General features: G+C 43.7%; 1 long non-coding RNA gene across 2 annotated transcripts; it reads right to left on the reverse strand.

Annotated features, from left to right (window-relative positions):
* Positions 1 to 11,702: 11,702 nt before the first annotated feature.
* LOC137163665 (uncharacterized) lies at positions 11,703 to 20,420 on the reverse strand. 2 transcript variants are annotated; one of them, XR_010922770.1, is made up of 3 exons: positions 20,327 to 20,420; positions 13,892 to 14,037; positions 11,703 to 12,073 (listed from the first exon to the last, which is right to left on the reverse strand). It is a non-coding gene; the product is annotated as an uncharacterized lncRNA (long non-coding RNA). The 2 variants fall into 2 exon arrangements; XR_010922769.1 differs by lacking the exon at positions 20,327 to 20,420 and adding an exon at positions 19,013 to 19,127.
* Positions 20,421 to 20,649: the final 229 nt, after the last annotated feature.

A 20,649-nucleotide genomic window follows, 5' to 3' on the forward strand; every position in this document is an offset into this window, starting at 1 on the left:
ATCATCCTGATATGGGAACATATGAACTCCCCTTCTTCTAGAGTTATGCTGTTACCACAGTCATACACATGGTTAAAACTTGGGGAGCAGAAGAGTGGCCAAAACATTGCACAGTGTACTGGTAGTGCTGGCCTGACAAAAACCTGAGGAACCTCCTGTGGTTTGTCAGCATTTCTATGTGGAAATAAGCATCCTGCAGTCCAGGGCTTCAAGGCAGGGAGGATAATTACATGAGCGGCTCAATGGGATCTCATGTATTTGTTGAGATTGTGGCGGTCAAGGATAGGTCTCCTTCCTCCCTTGGGCTTGGGGATCAGGAAATACCGGGAGTAGAACAACTGCCACCATTCTTCAGGGGGATCTCCTCTGTGGCCCCCAAAGCCAGTAAAGATTGAAACTGCTTGAGAAGCAGTGTCTCGTGAGGGTTCCTGAAAAGGGAAGAGGTGGGGGAGGAATGAGGAGGCGGGATAGAGAGGAACTGCATGGCATAACCTGATCTAATGGTGCTTAGGACTGTAGTAATCGAGTGCCAAACTGTGTAAAAGCAGGCCAGTCTGTTCCTGAACAGATGGGATGGAGAAGAGGTTACCACTGGATTGCTGTCCTGGACACATGAGTCAAAATGGATGTTTACTAGATGCTGATGAGGGCAGCTGGTGAAACCCAGAACCAGAGAACATTCTTCTTTGAGATCTGTGATGCTTTCTGGAGTAGTCAAATGGTCACACAAGAAGGGAGGATTGTCCAGAAAAAGAGAAGGTTACTCACCTTGTGCAACTGAGGTTCTTCAAGACGTGTATTCCTGTACCGTCTTGTTTTCTATAAGTGGGAGAAAGTGAAGACACCTGTTGCAAACCGCCTGTAATTCAAGTAGATTGATGTGAAGTTGCATCTCCATAGGGGACCATCGCCCCCGAATGGTGTGATGTTGCATGTGGGCACCCCATCCAATCAATGAAGCTTCTATTGCAATCAATATCGAAGACTGTTCTTGTTGGAAAGGTATTCCTGTACATGTGTTCTGGTCTCTTTGACTTTGAGTATTGTCATATGTCTGATCAGGTTCTGTTTGTTTGGTGTGCAGATGGAATGCAGCCACCGTTATAGATAGTGCATGTGCAGTCATGCGTGTCTTATCACAAAAGTAGTGGCCGCCATTTGTCCTAGTATCTGTAGGTAAGTACATGTTGCTATACGTGGGCTGGACGTAGATACTGAAATGAGGTTTGTCAGTGTATGGAATATGTTTGTCAGTAGTGATGCTTTGGCTTCTATGGAATTGAGATGTGCTCCAATGAATTCCAATTGTTGTATTTGAATTAGGATTGACTTCTGTTCATTTATCTGAAATCCTTGGTTCTGAAATAGGTTGATAATTTTCTGAATGTTTATTGCCTCTGATCAAGTGGGGCTTCTTAGCAGACAATTCTCAAAATATGAGATTATCATCCCTTTTTTGTGTAAGTATGCCACCACTACCACAAAGGTTTTGGAGAATATTGTGGCACTGTGGAAAGACCACTGTCATATGATAATACTCTGTATAGGTAATGCTCCTTTCCTACTGTGATGTGAAGGAACTGTCTGAGCTGGATGTATTGTGAAGTGGAAGTACGCACCTTGTAGGTCTGAAAACCAATGCCCTTGTTCCAGCACTGGGATTATCATGGCCAGTGTGACCATCTTGAATCTTTGGACTTGTACGAACTTGTTGAGCTTTCTGAGATCTAAGATGGGTTTCCCGTCTTCCACTTTTCTTCTGTGTTAAGAAGTAATGGGAGTAGAGTCCCTTCCCTCTGTATTGTGGAGGAACTTGGTCCATGGCATCTAACTGTAGAAAGTGGTTTACTTTTTGTCACAGAAGGTGTTTGTGAGAAGGGTCCCTGAAGAGGGACAGGAAGGGTGGTATTAATGTAAAGGGGATGGAGCAGCCCACTTGTATAATCTCTAAAGCCCTTTTGTCTGTAGTGATTGATGCCCAGATGTGGTAAAAAGGCCATAATCGATGCCCAAAGATCTATTTGATGTTGATTGTTGGTGCTGAGATATTGGGGAGGTCGTTCAGACCCTTGACCAAGTCTTCAAAATTATTGCTTTGCTGATGATTATGAAGCGGATGATTGTGTTTGGGCTGGTCTCCATCTCTGAAGTCTGTCATTGTCTGTATGTGTTGAATAGCTTTTGCTGATGAGGGAAGGCGGCTTCCCTGCATTATGGTTGGTATCACCTGCACTTGGGTGCAGGTGTGTAAATACTGAAGTCCTTAAAGTTGCTCTGGAGTCCTTCATAGAGTGAAGGACCTCATTGTTTTTTTTTCCAAGAAGAGATCGTTCCCTATCAAATGGGAGGTCCTCCACTTTCAGTTGCATGTCTTTTGGGATACCTGACAATTGCACCCAGGATTTCGGCACCAGTGGTGGTGGCATAGCCACTAGATAATGTCTTGCTGCTGCAGTTTTTGCTAGTCAACGGTGCCATGGAAGCGGATTCAAACTTCCGTTTCAGCTCATTTCCTTTTCAGTGGGGCTCAGCAGAAGTCCCAGTGTGGAAAGTGCCAGATGTGCCTTCTGCCTCAAAGGTGCTGACCCTGGAGGTGGTTGGCACCGAGGATAGCGACCTAGCAGGAAACCGCTTCTTTTTAGGTGCATATCTCTGTGGTGAGGTCATGGCTCTCTTCCTCGCTCTTGCAGAGGAATGAGCCTTGTTTTTGTCTGATTTCCCCAGGGTATCTTCTGTAGTTGGAGTCTGTTGTCCCGAGTCAGAGGCCAATTTTTCCATCAGAATCAGCTTAAGTATTCTCTCTCGCCTAGCTCCAGCCTTCAGATTTGTGCAGGGGGTGTACTTTTGTGGAATGTGTGACTCTCCAAAACACCTGACACAGAGAGTGGCCATCTGAGACCAGTATTGTGTCTTGGCAGGAACCACATCCCTTAAAGCCTGGCAGATGTTGTTGAATATCTTCCCACTTAGGGAAAAAACTACTTAAAAAGAGTTGTGTGTTTTTGTTTGTTTGTTTTTTTTTAAACTGACTAGCCATGAAACTTATTTTGATTAAAACTACTAACTATAACTATTTTAACTCATTTTTCTAGGTCTATCAGACATTATGCTACCACTATGGAGCTCCATCTCAGGCCAAGGATGATCGAGAAGAAACAGAGGGTCAGGTCACACGCGCTATAGATGAGGTTCCAACGATGCCACAAGATGACCATCGCACATGCGCAACCCGGACAGACACTGCTGCTGAAATTCCCCAATCAATGGCACCGGGATGCACTGACACCTGAAGTGGAGCACCCATAGGGACATCCCTTGAAGAAGAACACTGCGAGCGGTATTGCTGCTGCAGCTGTTGACCGTTATAGTGGCATCTCTTCACAGTCAGAGTACATTCTCCTTAAGCACATAAAGTAGCTTGTGAGCCTTTAAAAGAGTGCAAGGTTTTGGAGGTCTTTTCTAAAAACAAAACCTGACCATCAAACAGTAAGTTCTCAGTGGTCTGTTGCATGTCAAGTGCAATGCCCAAGTTCTGCACCGATGAGGCCTCCTCATGGTCACAGCCGATGTCATAATTTTGGCCACAACATCCACCATATCCAGAGCTGCCTCGTATAAGTGTTGGCTACCAGACAGCCTTTTGAAATGAACACCTTAAACTCTTTCCTGGAGGTTTCTGGCAACTTGTCTGTGAACATAGACATGACTGCCCAATTAACAGTCATATTTAGAGAGTAACACCTCCAGTTTTGTGATGAGCATCTGCAGGGAACAGGAGGTATAAATATTTCTCCCCATCAAGTCCATCCCCTTGAACTCTCTGTCCTTGGGTGTGAATTTATACCATCCCTGCCATAACCTGTCATTTGATGCAGTGACCACCAGGGAGTTAGGAGCCTGGTGGGAGTAGAAACCCTCAAGCACTTGCATGGGAATGAAGTACCATTTTTCCAAATGCTTCACTGTACGGGGCAATGAAGCTGGGGTATTCCAGAGGGCCTTTGCATGCTCCAGAAGAGTCTTATTTATCAGGAGGGCAACTCTCCCTGGAGATGACGATTGGATAATATTCAGCAGCTTATGCGTATTTTCCTTCAGGAATTCTGCCTGGATACCCAAAGTAGCAGCCATAAAACTCAGGAGGTCTGATGCACCTTTAAAGTCAGCAGACACTGAGAGAGAGGAAGGTTCCAGCATGGTAGAATCATCCAAAGAGGACGAGGAGGAACGACTGTCAGGATCAGTGATCTCACTCTGTGGGTCGAGGAGTGGGACCTGAGGGACTGAGGAGTGGTGCCAGGGATTCCAAGGAGGCTACTTGACATATGGATGAGGCATTGGTGACTAGTATGCAGCAGGCCAAGAGCCCCTGTCCCGCCTGTGGGACAGATGCCAGTCTCGGTACTGATAGTGATCTGAGGGTGATCTTTGGTGCCAATCTGAGGAAGAGAGGGAGAACCACCCTGACATGGATCTTGAGAAATCCTGGGTATTCTGTGGTGACAATGGGAAGGCAGCTCTGATGCAGCAAACAATCAATCAGATTCATCTGAAACCCAATAAGGAGGCATCATCCATGCTGAAGAGGAGTGGGGCATCAACACCAGTGGCACTGAATGAGACACACCCCTACCTTGTATTGGGAGAGGCGTCAGCACCGAGGGATCTCAATGATGGCATCTGCTACCAACACAATGAGGGTGTCGATGGATGCATCAGCATTTAGGGGGCCTGTGGTGTCAGGCTCTGCCTTGAGTCCATAGTCTGTAGCCCAGGTGGTGTGAGCTGTGTACCAATGGACCTGGCAGCTCTGCAACATGGCCAGAAGGTGCCTTGGGCACAACGGAGGATGAGCCGATAGAAGCCATAACACCGGAAAATTCCTGAACCAGCAGAGAGTCTAGGACTGAGAGGCAAAGCAGGTCTGATGGCACCTTGTATGCTGTCAACATGGAGACAGTTGGCGCTGGTGCCAATGTTGTCAGTACTGGACTCAGATGCCCCATGACCAGAACTGGATTTGACGATATGGGCCCTTGCTGCTCTCAGCATCATACTAGGGAGCAACTGGACAGACCTGTTCCATTGACATGCTAGAGAGAGTACGAAGCTGACAGCACTCCCCCGAGAAGAGAGAGAGCAGGAGGAGTGTCCCCGAACATTGGAATTGTCTTAACTCATATTATAGGACCTCTTCCTTGCCGCACCAGAGGAGGGTGAATGTCCCCTTTTCCTCTTGGGGGAAACACCAGAGCCCGAGCATAGGCAGAATCACTTGATGGATACAAAGGTGACCGCTGAGCAGATGAGGGCCTTGGTGTTGAAGTGGGCCTCAAGGCCTGGCCCAGAAGGTGTTACTTCAACTGCTGGTCTTTCGCCACTTGAGTCCTCTTTGTAAATGACTTTGAAGATTGACCACCTCCTTTTTATTGTGTTCCTCACCAAGACACAACAAGCACCTTGTGTGGGGGTCATGTTGGGGATGGCCCTCCTACACAATAAACAGTGCTTGAACCCTGGTGAGGGCATCACACAGGGCAGCCAGGTATTCTACTAATACTAAATTAACACAAACTAAACCTAAGGTACTACTACTACTATATACAAGAAAAGTTCCCAGAAAACTCAGAGCAAAAGTGTGACATGGACACACCACACAGCGTTCTGACTCTAGCCAAGGATGATGGAAAGGAATTGAGGGGGTCAGGGCAGCACTGCCCTTATATGGCCAGAGGAGAGGCTATGGTGACAGGGCATGAGTGTCACCACTACAGGTACTGCTAGGCAAAGTTTTCTGGCTCTGGTGCTTGGAGTGCACACACCCACATGGAACATATGGCTGCATCTGTTCAAGGAAGAAATACCCACTTCCCTCAGTCTAGTATGGAACAAAAATAATCTAAAACTTGGCAACTTAAACCAAGCTATAAAATGCCTTGATGTCCAGAGTAAGGATTCCTGTGACCTACAGTATTTCCTGTACCCACTCACTCTTTATAGACACTTGCTTGTCTTTCTACTGCCATAAGATAGCTTGCTCTTTAAGCTTCCATGCACTGAAAACAAGACCCAGCTGCCATAATTGGGATACTTAGGAATCAGCTGCCATGTTTTAAGGTTTGTCTACCCTACAAATGCAAATGTTACCCCTAATGTGGACCATTTATTTTCTCCTTCATTTCCACTGTTTCTTTCCTCCATCCCCCAAAGCTTCTATAACTGCTAATCACGTTTTAATCTGCACCTAGCACAAGTTAACTAACACCATTGTAAAATTGAATGTAGACACTACAGAAAAACAGGCCCACCCCGCTTTTTAGGAAAGAAATATTGATGATGATATTGAAGGCCCAAGTGAAAGTTATTTCCTTTTATAAAAAACTGGATGCATGGTGTACTATTCTCCATGAATGAGGTTGTGTATCTAAATCCTCATATTCAGCAAAAGCAAACAAAATATACTCCAATAACGTGCCGCGCACAGGGGGTCCCAGAGCTCAGGCTCCAGCCTGAGCTTGAACATCTACACTACAATTTTACACCCCTGTAGCTCAAGTCAGCTGACATGGGCCAGCTGTGGGTGTTTAATTGCAGGATAGACATATTTTTAGTGTAAATGAGAAGCAGGTTTCCAGTGTCATTAAAACCTGTGAAAAACTCCACACTTAGCATTCAAGAGACCTAGCTTCTCGCTGGCTAATTCTCTACACCTGCAGTCTTTTATGCTGGGTCACCAGCAGTCATGTTGCCTATCTGCAGGGCTTTCTGGGGTGCAGGTGAAGGGCAGCCCAGGCTTCTAGGAAGCATAGAGCGGTCATAGGATAGGAACTGCACCATTGCTATTTATACCAGTGCAATTACAATGGTTCACTTCTGTCACGCTGGCTGAATTGAGGGGGGCAGCATTTGTGATATTGTTTGACATCAGTATGTCAAAATCATAATAATTCATGTATCTGACATAGCATATCTTACAGGCTATAAATGGCTATAATGTGCTAAGTAAGATGATGTTTATGATCACATGTTATATGTGTAATGGAAGTTATGGATATGTTTGGTGTATCTGTATTTCAAATTGTGCTGTCTGGGATACACCCGTCAGGATAGCTACAGAACAATAGCCTGCTTAATGGCCCATTAAGAGAGTCACAGGTACAAGGGGCCCAGGGGGAGAAGCCAGGGATATACCTGATGAGTCACCAGGACTTGCTCCTGTGACTCTAGACTCCATTTTGGTTCCTGTGAAATTCCACAAGCAGCATGGCAAGGGCCAGAGGATATATAAGGCAGAGGCATGGAATCCATTTTGTCTTCACTCCTGTTCAGCTTTCAGCCACCTATCTACCTCTGGAACAAGTCATCCGCAACTGAAGGTGTGAAACCTGAGACCCATCCAGGTACCGGATGTGCACCAGAGGGACTATACAAGCCTGCAAACTCTACAATTCTTCTAGAAACCTCATGTATGTGGACTTGCAAATCATTTGTATGTATCTGATTGCTTTAATCCTGTAACATTTTTCTTATTGTTTGTTCCTTTCTTTTTATAATAAAACTTTAGTTTTAGTTACTAAAGGATTAGCTGGCAGCATGGTATTTTGGGTAAGATCCAAACTTATATTTATATTATATCCAAACTGGTAATGTGGCTGACCCTTTGGGGTCAGGGGGAACCTGTTTGGTAAAGAGCACAGAGTTTAAATAACTGGTCTCTTTACTGGACCTAGTGGCTGATTGGAGACTGGAATGCAGTAAAGGGGGCTGTATGTATTTGTGTACTAGCTTCTTGATAACCAGTTTAGGGGAATCAGAAGCACAGTTTGTGGCTCATTGGGAAGTCTGGCTTCAGTACCACCCACCAGTGCTGGGAGAATCTGCTCTCCTTTTGCAGCCTGCCCTGACCTTAGCATTTTCAGGTGGCTACCCTAGACACGAACAGGTCACAACTTCTCTAGTACAGATGCAATCCAAATAATGCTACTTCCACCCTCATTTGGTGTAGGTTATAAATTCTCTGTGGAAGTACAAAAAGACAATTGGGAGAACCTTAGTACAGCTGTACTCCTCGGTTCCTGCTAAGCTATTGGTTATCACATTTACTGCTCTGGTGCATATTAGGCATTGTATACACTGAAAAAAAAAAGTGATAAGAATAAGACAAGGAAGTTGCTTCTCAGGGCCATAAAAATGTATAAGTAAACACCTCTTTATTGAGGGAAATGGGGAAAATGTAAATTACAGGAGCAGGGATCTGAAAATCATGACCACAGGTACTACACAGATCCACAAAATTCAAAGGGCAGAAAAATATATAAGTATCACAGCCCTAATGAGTAGTGTGTGTGGACCTCCTATAAGGAGTAGTAAGGTTCTAAATATTCAGCAATAGGAACATAACTCAGCCATGACGCTTAACATGTATGCATGTCTTATTTTACCAACATTAACTCACTAATCGTCAGCATCCACATAATATACTCTGTTGCAAGATGATTCAGGGCCAAAATTGGGATATGTGTGCCATCTATCACCTTGCCGCAGGTAGGGAATCCCATCGCTGCAAAGCCATCCACTATTTCATGCACATTTCCAAGAGTCATAGGCCTTCGTAGCAGGATGTGATTAATGGCCCTGCACACTTGCATTAATGCAACCCCAAAGGTGGACTTCCTGTCTCCAAAAGATTTGCAACTGACCGGTAGCAGCCTGGAGTTGCCAGCTTCCACACAGCAATTGTCACACATTTCTCTACTGAAAGGGCAGCTCTGATTTTGTTGTGCTGGTGGCGCAGTGCAGGAGCAAGCTCCACACACAGTTCCAGGAAAGTGGATTTGTGCATCCTAAAGTTCTGCAGCTACTGCTCATCATTCCATACATGCATCATAATGTGACCCCAGCACTCAGTACTTGTTTCCTGAGCTCAGTACTGATGGTCCACCAGGACAAGCGGCTCTGTGAATGTCATAAGTAATCTGTTCTTTTTTCTTTGCATGGCACACAGCAGGGCAGGCACCATGGATTCCTGTTCAGATTCAGAGCTCATGAAATACTGCATGATCAGCCACGTTGTATTCATAACACTGACCACAACAGTAGAGAGCAGTGCAGGATCCATCCTTTCTGGCAGAGATGGCAGGTGCACAGTAAACAGGGGCCATTGAAAAATGGCACAAAAAGCAGCCAGAAGCCCATGGAATGATGGGACAGAAAAAATTCCATCATGGGAGGTTGAGCCCAAACCCATCATGCACTGCGAACCACTACGCTTTCCCACAACTCCTAGCTGCAGAAGTTGGTGAGCTGCACAATGGGATAGCTACTCACAGTGCACTTCTTTCACTGTCACTGCTAGAGCACCAACTGCAGCTGTGCAATGCTGACAGATGGAGCATTGTGTGAACATGCACAAGCATTGCAATTATAGTGGTTTATGCTCGTCGGTGTAACTTACATTGATAAAACTCTGTAGTGTAACCAAAGCCTGAGGAAGAGCAATTCTGTGCTTTCCGTAAAGGCAAAAGGCAAATGGGACAGGAGACATTGTCAGAACTAAGATTAGAACACCAGTGGTCTATGTACTGTACACTTACTACAAGAGAGTCAACATTAATTTGTTATGAGATGCAGCACATTCCTTCCTAGTAGCACACTATTTAAGGAGTTTAATCTCAGCTGATTGGTATAAGTAATCACTATCCTCTCCCCATTAGAGAAACTTAATTCTGACTCATTTTCTTGTACGTGCACTTTAAAGATGTGTAATTAACTGGTTACAGGTTGTTAGGCAGTTGATGAAGTGTGAACCAGCCAATGATTTATGTCCTTTATTTGCAACTTTCCTGAAACACTCAGAGATGACAGTGGGATGTTTTTCATTCCCTGCTTACTTCACCAGATTAAAAAATGATTTGTGAAGCCATTTTTAATTCCTCAAATTCTATTAAAACCAAGTATCCAGGGGAAACCTAATCAAAACGTAATAGGTGCTAAAACATGAAACCCAATAACACTTTTAACACATTGCTAACTGAGATACAATGTTAAGAAACTGCCTTCAGTTATCTGAACTGTAGCAATAGTACCGGCCTCTTTCAGAATCAATGTTTTGCACAAGGCCTATGTCCAAACACAGGCCACTAGCATATAGCATATATATGCTATAGTCCACAAAGCATATATTCTTAAGCATATATTTCACAGGCTGCTCCCACTGGCCCAGTGAAAATAGCACACAAAACAAAGTCCATCCACTGTGGGATTACTAGAACAAAGTTCCTTCACTGTTTGCACCCAGATTTTCCCCATTCTGTTACCAACTTCCTTACTTTCCTCTTTTTTGCACATCCACTGGACTTTGGAGTGTATCGAGTTCCTACTGAATTTGTTCCCAATCACGTAACCTCTCTCAGTTTAGTTACATATGCCTATTGACCCAACCGGGGGAATAAAAGGGTTGTAGGCCTTTTTTATATTTGGACAGGCCTGTAGACCCCTTCAGAGGGTATTTATTTTTCACTTAGGGTTATATTATTTTCCAAAGGATCACAGATTTCACACTTAATGTGAACTTGACTGCCACCAAAAATGTGAAATTTAAATTTGCTGCCATGTTTGTTTATTTCTCAGGTATATAAAAAGAGCAGAGAGATGTGGAAATGATCAGTTTCAGTATGAGGATGTGTTAAGAGCTGGACTCAGGAAGCCAACACCATTTCTTCTCCCTCTCTACCAGTCTCCGCTCTCTCATAGGTATTTTTACAGGCAAACCTGAAATGAAGTTGTACTGACACTGGAAGACTATGCCAAAAAAAGGACTGTATACCTCATTATGAGCTCCAACAAACTAAAAAGTGAATGGAAATTCATTACCTTTGTGGGTCATTAAAAGTGTGTTTATGAAATATAATGCTGCCCTGTAAGATTTGCAGTTTTGCTCCATGAAAAATGGCTTTTATTTCTGTGAACAACCTCATTGTACTTATATTGTATTAAGTAAAATCAGCATGAAAAGGCATTGAAAGAGAGAGTGGGAGCTAAAATGGGAATAAGGTAGCAGGATGAAAATTACTGAGACAGAAAGATTGAGCAGTGGAAGTATGAGTAAATTAAAAACTGAAACACAAATGGCTAAATGCATTGAAATGGCAAATAGGAGAGTGGGAAAATTAGCAGAGTGCATGTGGGGGTTAGACAAGTGGAGAAATAATAGGGAATGTGGGTGAGTCAAAGGGCAGAAGCAGTCTTTCATAATATATAGGAACTGTTAAGCTGTATACTTATGAAATCCAACTGTGTCTTGACTCCTGTGGAATTATTGAATCAACTCTTATCCTGAGTGCAGCACACAAAGGATGATGGCAACAGTTCTCTCTCTTTTACTCCAAATTCTCCCATCCGCCACTTCACTAAGCAGTGACATGTCCAATATCGTTGTCTACAAGTGTGAAACAAGTGCCTGTTCACACATGCACAATAGTATACACTATAATAGTGTATACTATACACTATATAATACTATACTGTAATATAATACTATACACTATGATAGTATAGCACACATGCACAATAGTATATTAGTTAATCAAAGTGTTCTCCCAAAAAAACAGAGCTGGGGACACAGACATAATTAATTCTTAGTCAACAATGTGGCACTGGTTATGACCATTATAAAAATGTACTTAAAAGACAGTTGTGCCTCACTTATTCCACATGGGCTTTATTTATTTTGAATTGCATAGTTTTTGCTTAATTGCTTAATACATTCAATTCACTACATTTATAAATAACACTCAGTGATACACCTTGGAATCCATGTTTAGAAAACTTGGCACCTACATTTATTCTGTCATTTCCATAAACTAGATTTTTCTAGGCCCTGATGTAAAGTGACAGGACACCTGGCTCTGAACACACCCTGCTTGCTAAACCAATTTAAACTGAATTGGTTAAAACTGTTTTAAATCGGATCAGCAAATACAGTTTGAACCCCAATTCTTCTAAGACGGCTTTCAGCAATCATTTTTGGAATTGCAGCTTTGATCTCCCATGTGAGACATCCTCCATGAATGCTCTGTTCATAATGAAAGAAACCTATATTAGAGACATCTAATTTCCACTAAGAAATTCAAAGAACAGTCACAGCTTTGGGGATGTGTGGGATTTGTTGAGGTCTGTATTGAGCTTCTTAGTGTTAGGTCCTTTCCATAATGTAGAGGACTTGTTCATGACAACATCACCAATAATAAATACAGAGTCAGAAGCTGTTAATCATGAGACTCACCATAAGCTTGGAAAGCAGGAGCCCAATCCTGCAGTCCTTACTTATGTGACTTAAAGGGGATTGATGCCATGAGTTAAAGCTGTAGGATCAGACTGCTGCAGTGTAAGCTGGGCTTATGCTATAGACGTTGAATGGTAAAAAAAGACATCTTTATTGATTATTTTCACATTTTACACAAAGAGCAGGTGTGTTTAAGTTCCCATAATATTCATTAATGGAAAACCTGCCTTATAAGAGGAGACTCAAAGAGCTTGGCTTGTTTAGCTTAACTAAAAGAAGGCTGAAGGGAGATATGATTGCTTTCTATAAATACCTCAGATGGATAAATACTAGGGAGGGAGAGGAATTATTTCAGTTTAATCCCAATGTGGACACAAGAACAAAGGGATATAAACTGGCCATCAGGAAGTTTAGACTTGAAATTAGACAAAGGTTTCTAACCATCAGGGGAGTGAAGTTCTGGAACAGCCTTCCAAGGAGAGCAATGGGGGCAAAAAACCTAGCTGGCTTCAAGACTGAGCTTGATAACTGAGTTCAGGGAGGGGATGGTATGATGGGACAGCTTAATTTGGCAACTGACTGATCTTTGACTACTCACAGTAAATATGCCCAATGGCCTGTGATGAGATGTTAGATGGGGTGGGTTCTGAGTTACTACAGAGAATTCTTTCCAGGTGTCTGGTTGGTGAGTCTTGCCCACATGCTCAGGATTTAGCTGATCGCTATATTTAGGGTCGGGAAGGAATTTTCCCCCAGGGCAGATTGACATAGGCTCTGGGGTTTTTTTGCCTTCCTCTGTAGCATGAGACATGGGTCACTTGCTGGTGGATTCCCTGTACCTTGAAGTCTTTAAATCATTATTTGAGGACTTCAAGAACTCAATCTTAGGTTAGGGATCTATTATAGGAGTGGGTGGGTGAAGTTCTGTGGCCTGCATTGTGCAGGAGGTCAGATTAAATTATCATAATGGTCCCTTCTGACCTAATAGTCTATGAGTCTATTATGCAACAAAGGCCATCTCACCACTCTGAATTCCTCAATAACAGCATTAGAGTAGCACAGCTAATTTGAGAAACATTTAGATCACAGTTGGCATTTAAAATATATAATATACTAGAGTGGGCAAAGTAAATTTTCTACATGGGCTTCTATTAATGCAGAGCACATCACATTCTTATCACACAGTGGTAGAACAGTAAAATGGTTTTTTAAAATAGCATAAAAAAAAGCTCATGTCAAAGCACAGCAATCCTGCATGTTTAGCAATGTTTTTGTGGCCTCTTTAGCCAAATTTGTCAAAAGTGGGTGCCTAACATTAGGCACTTAGATAACAGCAACATGATTTTTCAGAGATACTTAGCACCTGCAGTTCTAGTGCAGCTCATTTCTGCTTTGGAAAGCAGTTTTGGGCCCTCACTGGCAATTTCTGCAGCATCAGGAGCATCGCATGATTTAGACGTTGTTCCAGAATTGAGAAATAAAATTCTTCTGTGTTTAGATGGGGATATCTGTGATGGTGGATGCTATGTGGCATGCCCTCAGTCACCTAAGGTGGTGCCAATCTCATCTTCTCCCACTGTATGTCTTCATTCCAGTGTCACCTCTTACCTCTCCTTCTGAAATGGTTCCCTAAGCCTCAGCAGCATATAGCATTTGCCTTTCAAGTTTCTGGTTGGCAGCAGCTGGCTTTTGTAGTGGGGACGCGAGAGGAGGGAAGGGAGTTTCTCTTGTTTAGAAGTTTCTGGCTCAGGGAACTAGAGAAAGAAAAAAAATCACTATTAATCACACATTTCAGTTACAAGCAGGAGGAATCCAGGGCGAACTATCTTCTTTAACTTACACTCTGTTCCCAACGTTCTCTGTTCTAAAAAGCAGAGATTAGCCACAGTGTACTTCACTCTTGCAATGCCCCTGATCCACTCACTACACTGTGGGCTGGGAGCAGAACCAGTGTAGAGCCCTTTATGACAGTGCTAAACTGGCTGGGGAGGTCTCTTGCACAAGTTGTATTTTTGGGGGACATTTCTACTGACTGAAGCTCTCTTTATGCAGTCAGAGCAGACAAAGGAGACATAAAGCCAAATCTGCACAGAGGACTTTGTTCAGATTTGGCAGTGTCTAACTTCAGGTCCTCTGCTGCCTACTGGAATCCACAGCCCCAATTTAGGTGCCCAGAGTCCCTACAATGCATGGGGAGAGTTAGACACACAAGAATGGAATCCACAAAAGCCAACATGCTAGGTGGGGAGCCACCTAAGCTAATTAATAAGTACTGAGGAGAGGGGGCGTGGTCTACGTACCACCCCTCAAAGGGGCTTAGGAGCCTATGGCAAGGTCTACACTACAGACCTTTATTGGTATAACTATATCACTCTGGGGTGTGAAAAATCTACACTCCTGAGTGATATAGTTATATCACTTCCCCACCCGTACATGGTGCTATGTTGATGGGAGAGCTTTTCCTGCTGATATAGTTACCACCTCTCAGGGAGGTGGATTAATACAAGTATTTCCTGCTGCACATCCCTCTCCTTTTCCTGCACCTTTCTCCACTCTGTTCCTCTTCACTCTATCCCTGTCCATGCTGTCTGAAAAGGTAATCCTCCAAGACCTGTGCTTGTTATGTGAAGCAGCAGAGGCTTGCAGGATCTCTTAGAACATGTCATCCTGAGTCCTCGTCCTTCTCCTTATTTAGCTCAGCCATTCCGCTGGTTTGGATGGAAAGATCCTCAAGGACACATTTACAGCTGCTGAAAATACAGTATACAGAGGTACTATTGTCAGTGTATTCATGAGATAAATCAAAACTTAGGGTACTGAACTCACTCCTCTTGATCCACACAAATTGTGAGAACGACATTCTTGCCTCTCCTTGGGATTTATACAGCATGACAGCAGCCATAGCACCAGCCATGGTGCATATGGTCCTGGAGTGGGGGACAAATTGGGGAATTGAGGAGGGATAGCTCATGGGCATGAGCATATATGTACAGGGCAGTTGAACTGAATACTGACACTATCTTCCACAGATAGTGGTGATTTTAGCTAATATCTCACTCCTGAAGGTAATGGAGGCTTAAAGGAAACAGCTCCTGCATACATTTGGCTGCTGCCCAGGACCAGATGCTGCTTGCTTGTGTGCTGCAATGGTTTCCACTGAAGTAACTGCGGTGTGGTGTGGGAAAGTGCCCTATCATGGCAGAAGAAACAAGGCAGCTCTCCCCAGGAGCCTTTGTCAGAGGATTGCAGACTACCTGCAGGAAAGTTTCATCAAGATCTCTATGGAGGATTCACAGGACATCCCAGTGTATATAAAGAGTGTTCCGCTGGGCCCCCGCTACCTAACTCCAGAGGGGATGATAAGCAGATAGCAAATCTCTCTCTATTGGTTGTTTCACTGCCTCTTCTAGCAGAAGTAAAACAAGAGTAAATCACCAGATTGTCCTGTTACTTTGTGGTTTCTATCCCTGTAATTTCAAAGCAAATTGCATACTTGCTAGAGTTTCTTTCCCCTGCATCAGGCTCGCCCATGCTGGACTGTAGGGACTGGCTGGAGTCAAAAACATGTCCTGGCTCATTGCACCACTAGATTCCATGGTTGCCTGTCCCCCATACTCCTCCTCATCCAACATCTCCTCATTGTTCGCAGCAAAGGCAGCCAACTCGAGGTCCCCCGAAGTAGCCATGGGGCTTTGGGGGTGATGGTGGGATCTCGTTAGAGGATGGCATGCAGATCTTTGTAAAAGCAGCAGGTCTGCAGCTCCACACCAGAACGATTGTTAGCCTCCTTTGCCTTTTGGTATGCCTGCCGCAGCTGTTTGGCTGTTACGCAGCACTGCTGCTGGTCCCTCCTATGTCCTGTCTCCTCCATGCCCTGAGCGATCTGCTCATAGATGTAAAAGTTTTTATAGCTGGATCGGAGCTGTGCCTGTGAAGCCTTTTCTCCCCACAGACCAGGAGATCCAACAGGATCCAACAGGAACAGAAGGTCTTCTGTTTACTCCAGGCAGAAACACATTTGCAGTGTGTAGTTGGCATGGTCAGCTGGGCAGTTACTTGACATGCTCTGGAGTTGCTAGGTGTGCTTTCCAAGCCAGGCAACCAGGCAATGGAATTTCAAAAATCCACAGAACTTTAAAGGGGAGGGGCAGTTCCCTGGCCAGCGGGCTGCCGAGCAGTGGAGTTCACAATGATGACCAGATCAGAGGCCACTAACACTTGATGTAAGCAACATAGCATCTACACTGACACTGCGCTGACCTAACTACATCAGCCTTCACTCTACACCACTTGTGGAGATGGAATTATTATGTCAGCTAGCAGGGCATTTACATCAGTGGGAGTGAAATGTCAGCGTAGACACTTCCATAGTTAGGTTGACATAAGTCTGTAGTGCAGTCAGAGCGGGAGGGAGTCACTTTTCTCTGCTCGAGATATCACAGCTGTGAACCCTCCCCTTGAGTTAGGCACTTAGCCCTTTCTTACAACAACAACAAATAGGAGGTAGAGGAGACACCATTGCTGCCCCTTCTAACCTTTAGGCCAGTGAGTAGCGCACTCACCCACAATGGGAGAGCGCCAGGTTTGAATCCCCACTCTGCCTGAGGTGAGGCAGGAATATGAACTCTCATTTCGCAGGAGAGCTATGGTACCTTTTGGAGTAGGTGTCTCAATCTCGCTTTTTGAAACCGTTCCCTTTGGTATAAGTAGCCTTTCATCGGAACAAGGGCTTGAACTTGAGTCTCTCATATTCCACATGAGAGCTCTGACCACGGGCATGTAGAGTTATTCATACTCTGTGTGTCAGTAAAGGCACAACCACATCTTTAGGGCAGTCCCCCGCCCCATGCCTGGATACAGTGTTGCATGGGGCTTTCCCTCCCACTTTCTTGGCCACAATATCAGTCCCAGGAGGTACTGTCTCCTGACTCCTTCTTTGGATCTCCTCTGATTCAGCTCTCCAGCCAAGTCACACAACAGTTCACCCCCCTTCCAGGGTAACTATAGGTCAACTTACAGTCCAATATCTAAAATCAAATATCTAAACTAATAGTCCTTTTGATCCTCTCAGGTTCCACTGAAATCCTCTACTTCTTGGGCCCTTCTCCTTGCCCCTGCAGAACTTCTCGTGTCTAGCTTCTTCCTCAGCAGGATTTCCCCATTCTTTGCTGCAAACCCAGGATTTTCCCTGCTGGGAGTCCAAATACCAGTATTCCACCCCTCCTGATTGTCTCTTCTATTCCATTAACCTTGCAGGCCCTAGCTCAGTGCTCCACCAAAGTAGCCTATTCTGCTCCTTGTGGGGGGTGTCTCAGTGTGACTTCCTCAGGCTCTTCTCAAAGGGGAACTCCCCTTGTTCCTCCTGCCAGAGTCTCCCTTCCTCTACTGAGTTCCCAGCTCTATTTAAGAAGTGATCTCCCTTCTTCATCACCACACCTGGGGGCAGGGGTCAGCCTTTCTAATTAAGTCCCATTAAAGTAGCCCTTATGTTGCCAACTCATCAGGAGGCTGAGGGATAAGTGATAAGGGATAAATGATAAAATAACTGATAAGGCACATGCAAGGCTGAGCCCAACTTGCCTCAAAAGGCCAGCCAGCCCATGACAGTGGCCCAATGACTAGTTATTTATACAAAGCAGAATGACTTCAACAGGAGAGATTCACCACCCCAGAATATCCTACAGTCCAGCCTCTGGGGCAGTCTCCTGAGATGTGGGTTCAAATCCCTGTTCCAAATTGGAGGGGGTTGGGAATGGGGGGAGATTTTAACTCAGATGAGTGCTCTAGTCACTGAACAACAGTTATAAGTGGCAGGGTTAGGGATGGCACTACTGCCACTGGCATTTTATGTGGGACCTGATCTGGTAGACAGCCTCTCAGAACCTCCTCTGGTTCAGGCCCTGCAGGCAGGATAAACAGAGGAACACCAGGGTTTAGCACCAGGCCTTAGGCAGCAGCTGTGCGCATGCTCACTGGCAGGTGACTATATCAATGGAAATTAGGTTGCTAGAGACTTTTGCTGTCTATAGGATTAAGCAGCAGCTGAGTGGGGATTTTTGAGGATCTAAATTTTGGTCTAGATGCCTAAAGTGACACTAAAATACCCAAATCACATTGTGGATCTAGTCAATTGTGTAATTGAGAATTGGGCCCACTTAGCACTTTCTGGCTGAGTTAGCCAGGCATGAGTTTGAGAAGGGCAGTCTTTCTGTGTCACACACTTTTACAAGGTTGGCAAAAACTTATACAAAATATTCACTGCATGAGCCAGGCTAATAAATTGGTCAAATCAAATGCAATGAGGGCTATTTCCATGCTGATTTTCAGCTTTTTCAACTCTCAAATGTTGTGGCTAGAGAGCTGCTAAAAATATGAAAGAGGTTTTTTTTTTTTTAAATATAAAAGTATTTTTCCCACTCACTTCATACCCCCAAAAAAGGGAAACCCTTTCCAAAAGTATTCACCTTTAGGCACAGCTTGTGGCCTCAATCCTGCAATCAACTCCAGGAAGGCAGACTTTTGTGGCCACACAAAACCCTACTGAAGTCAAGTCACAGATCTCATGATAGAATCAGATCATAAGAATGGAATCTATGTAAAATAGGGAAGCTTCTGGAACTTTAACTATAGAGCTATTACACATACACACATGGCCTCTCTCAAGCATATAAAAACATTAGAATTCAGGCTTTCAGATTTGTCATTAAGAATTCTCCAAGATGGCATCACCTGCAGGTCATTTTTTCCAATCTGCTCGTATTTGTACATTTGTAGTTAAGCTCCACAGGGATGGTATTCTTGAAAGCTTTTAAAGTTCTCCCTAAACAGACCTTCAGCAGAGTTCATTCACAGTGAAATCTTCAAGGCTTAGCAAAGAATAATTAGGAGCCTCAAGATCAAAAGTTCATCACCTGAGTGTGGCATCTCCTGATAGCAGTTTATGAAATGGCTTTCAATTACAGCCAGGTTCAGCAAACTAATCCAAAACTGGTCTGTATAAAGAGTTTTGTATTCCTCAGATGGAAACAAATTTATTTACATTCTCCAGGTTCATATTTAGCCACTAAGCTATTTGTTTATCCTGATTTTAAATTGTCAGTTTAAAAAAAACTACATACAATAGTTTAATTCTCCATTTTCTGATACATTTGTGACTACCCTATTAAATGTACTTCTACATTTTATTTGAAAATCCAAATATAATATAAAGGTACTTAGGAAAGACAATCAGTAAAATGTCCATTGTTCAAAATGTATTCATCCCCTTAACTCTTTTAACTTGCAATATCTTTTACATTTCAAAGATTACCATAAGATGCTTTACCCTGAAACGTATGTATTTACAGTATGAAGATTCAATAGCTACAATAGACTGAAGATCAGCTACTGTGCATTACAGACTTGGCTATTATATTTGTCTCCTTCCAAGATATTATTGAAACTTTAATAATAAACAGTCATTTTTCCCATTCTGGCATATAGTACAGTTTACGTAATGTTTACTAATATCATGAGAGTAGCTAATTGCTGAGAATAACCCATTATAACTATACTGACCAAAGCAGCTTCATCATAGGAGAGAGCTGTGCTAACAACAGATTTTTTTTTTGTTCTCTGGCAATTCTTAAAAATATTTTCAGATCAATCAAACGAAAATTTTATGAAATTATTGGTGAATCAAAGTGTAAAAAACATTTGAGATTAAATAAATGTTTAGCTTGAGCATTTTTTAAATAGTTGGTAATATTTTGAAAAATAAATTTGGAAGACGTTTTGAAACAAAAATACCACTTGGAAATTAAATTGATGCTTCTAACTTTTTTTCCAGCCAAAATCTAGCCCTTTGCTTGGCCTTCTAAACAAGTCTGGTCCCCTTCTCAGGGCTTAGGCCATTTTGCCCATAGGGGAACCCAGGCCCATCTACTACTCTGGGTACCAACCCAAGGATCCTGTAAACGGCAGCCATGTACTGCTTCCTTTAGTTAGTCACTGCTGCATTCTCTGAGCCTCTTCCCACCTGGTCCCTTTACCTTCACCCATTACCTCAGGGTTACAGTTCTCATGTCCTCTCACTCCCAGGACCAGTAAATGCAGCCAGTTGAGATCCTTTGGCCACAGCACCCTTCTTCATCTCTGTGGTCCCAGCCACAAACTGACCTGCTCAGGCCTTGCAGCCCTTATCTGAGCCTGCTGGGCTCTAATTGTCTGTGCAGCCTTTCTAGACAGGCCTGGAGGACCCATCTTCACTGCTCTTTCTTGGGGTATGTTGTAGTAGGACCTCAGGGCTTTCCAGCAGGGAGACACAAAGGGCCTGTTATACCTTATCACAACAACATAACAAGACAGGCTCTGGACAGGCAGCCCTA

This window comes from Emydura macquarii, unplaced genomic scaffold (assembly GCF_026122565.2).
Source record: "Emydura macquarii macquarii isolate MOO-44397 ecotype Brisbane River unplaced genomic scaffold, CSIRO-AGI_Emac_v2 contig_2636, whole genome shotgun sequence".
NCBI lineage: Eukaryota > Metazoa > Chordata > Testudines > Chelidae > Emydura > Emydura macquarii.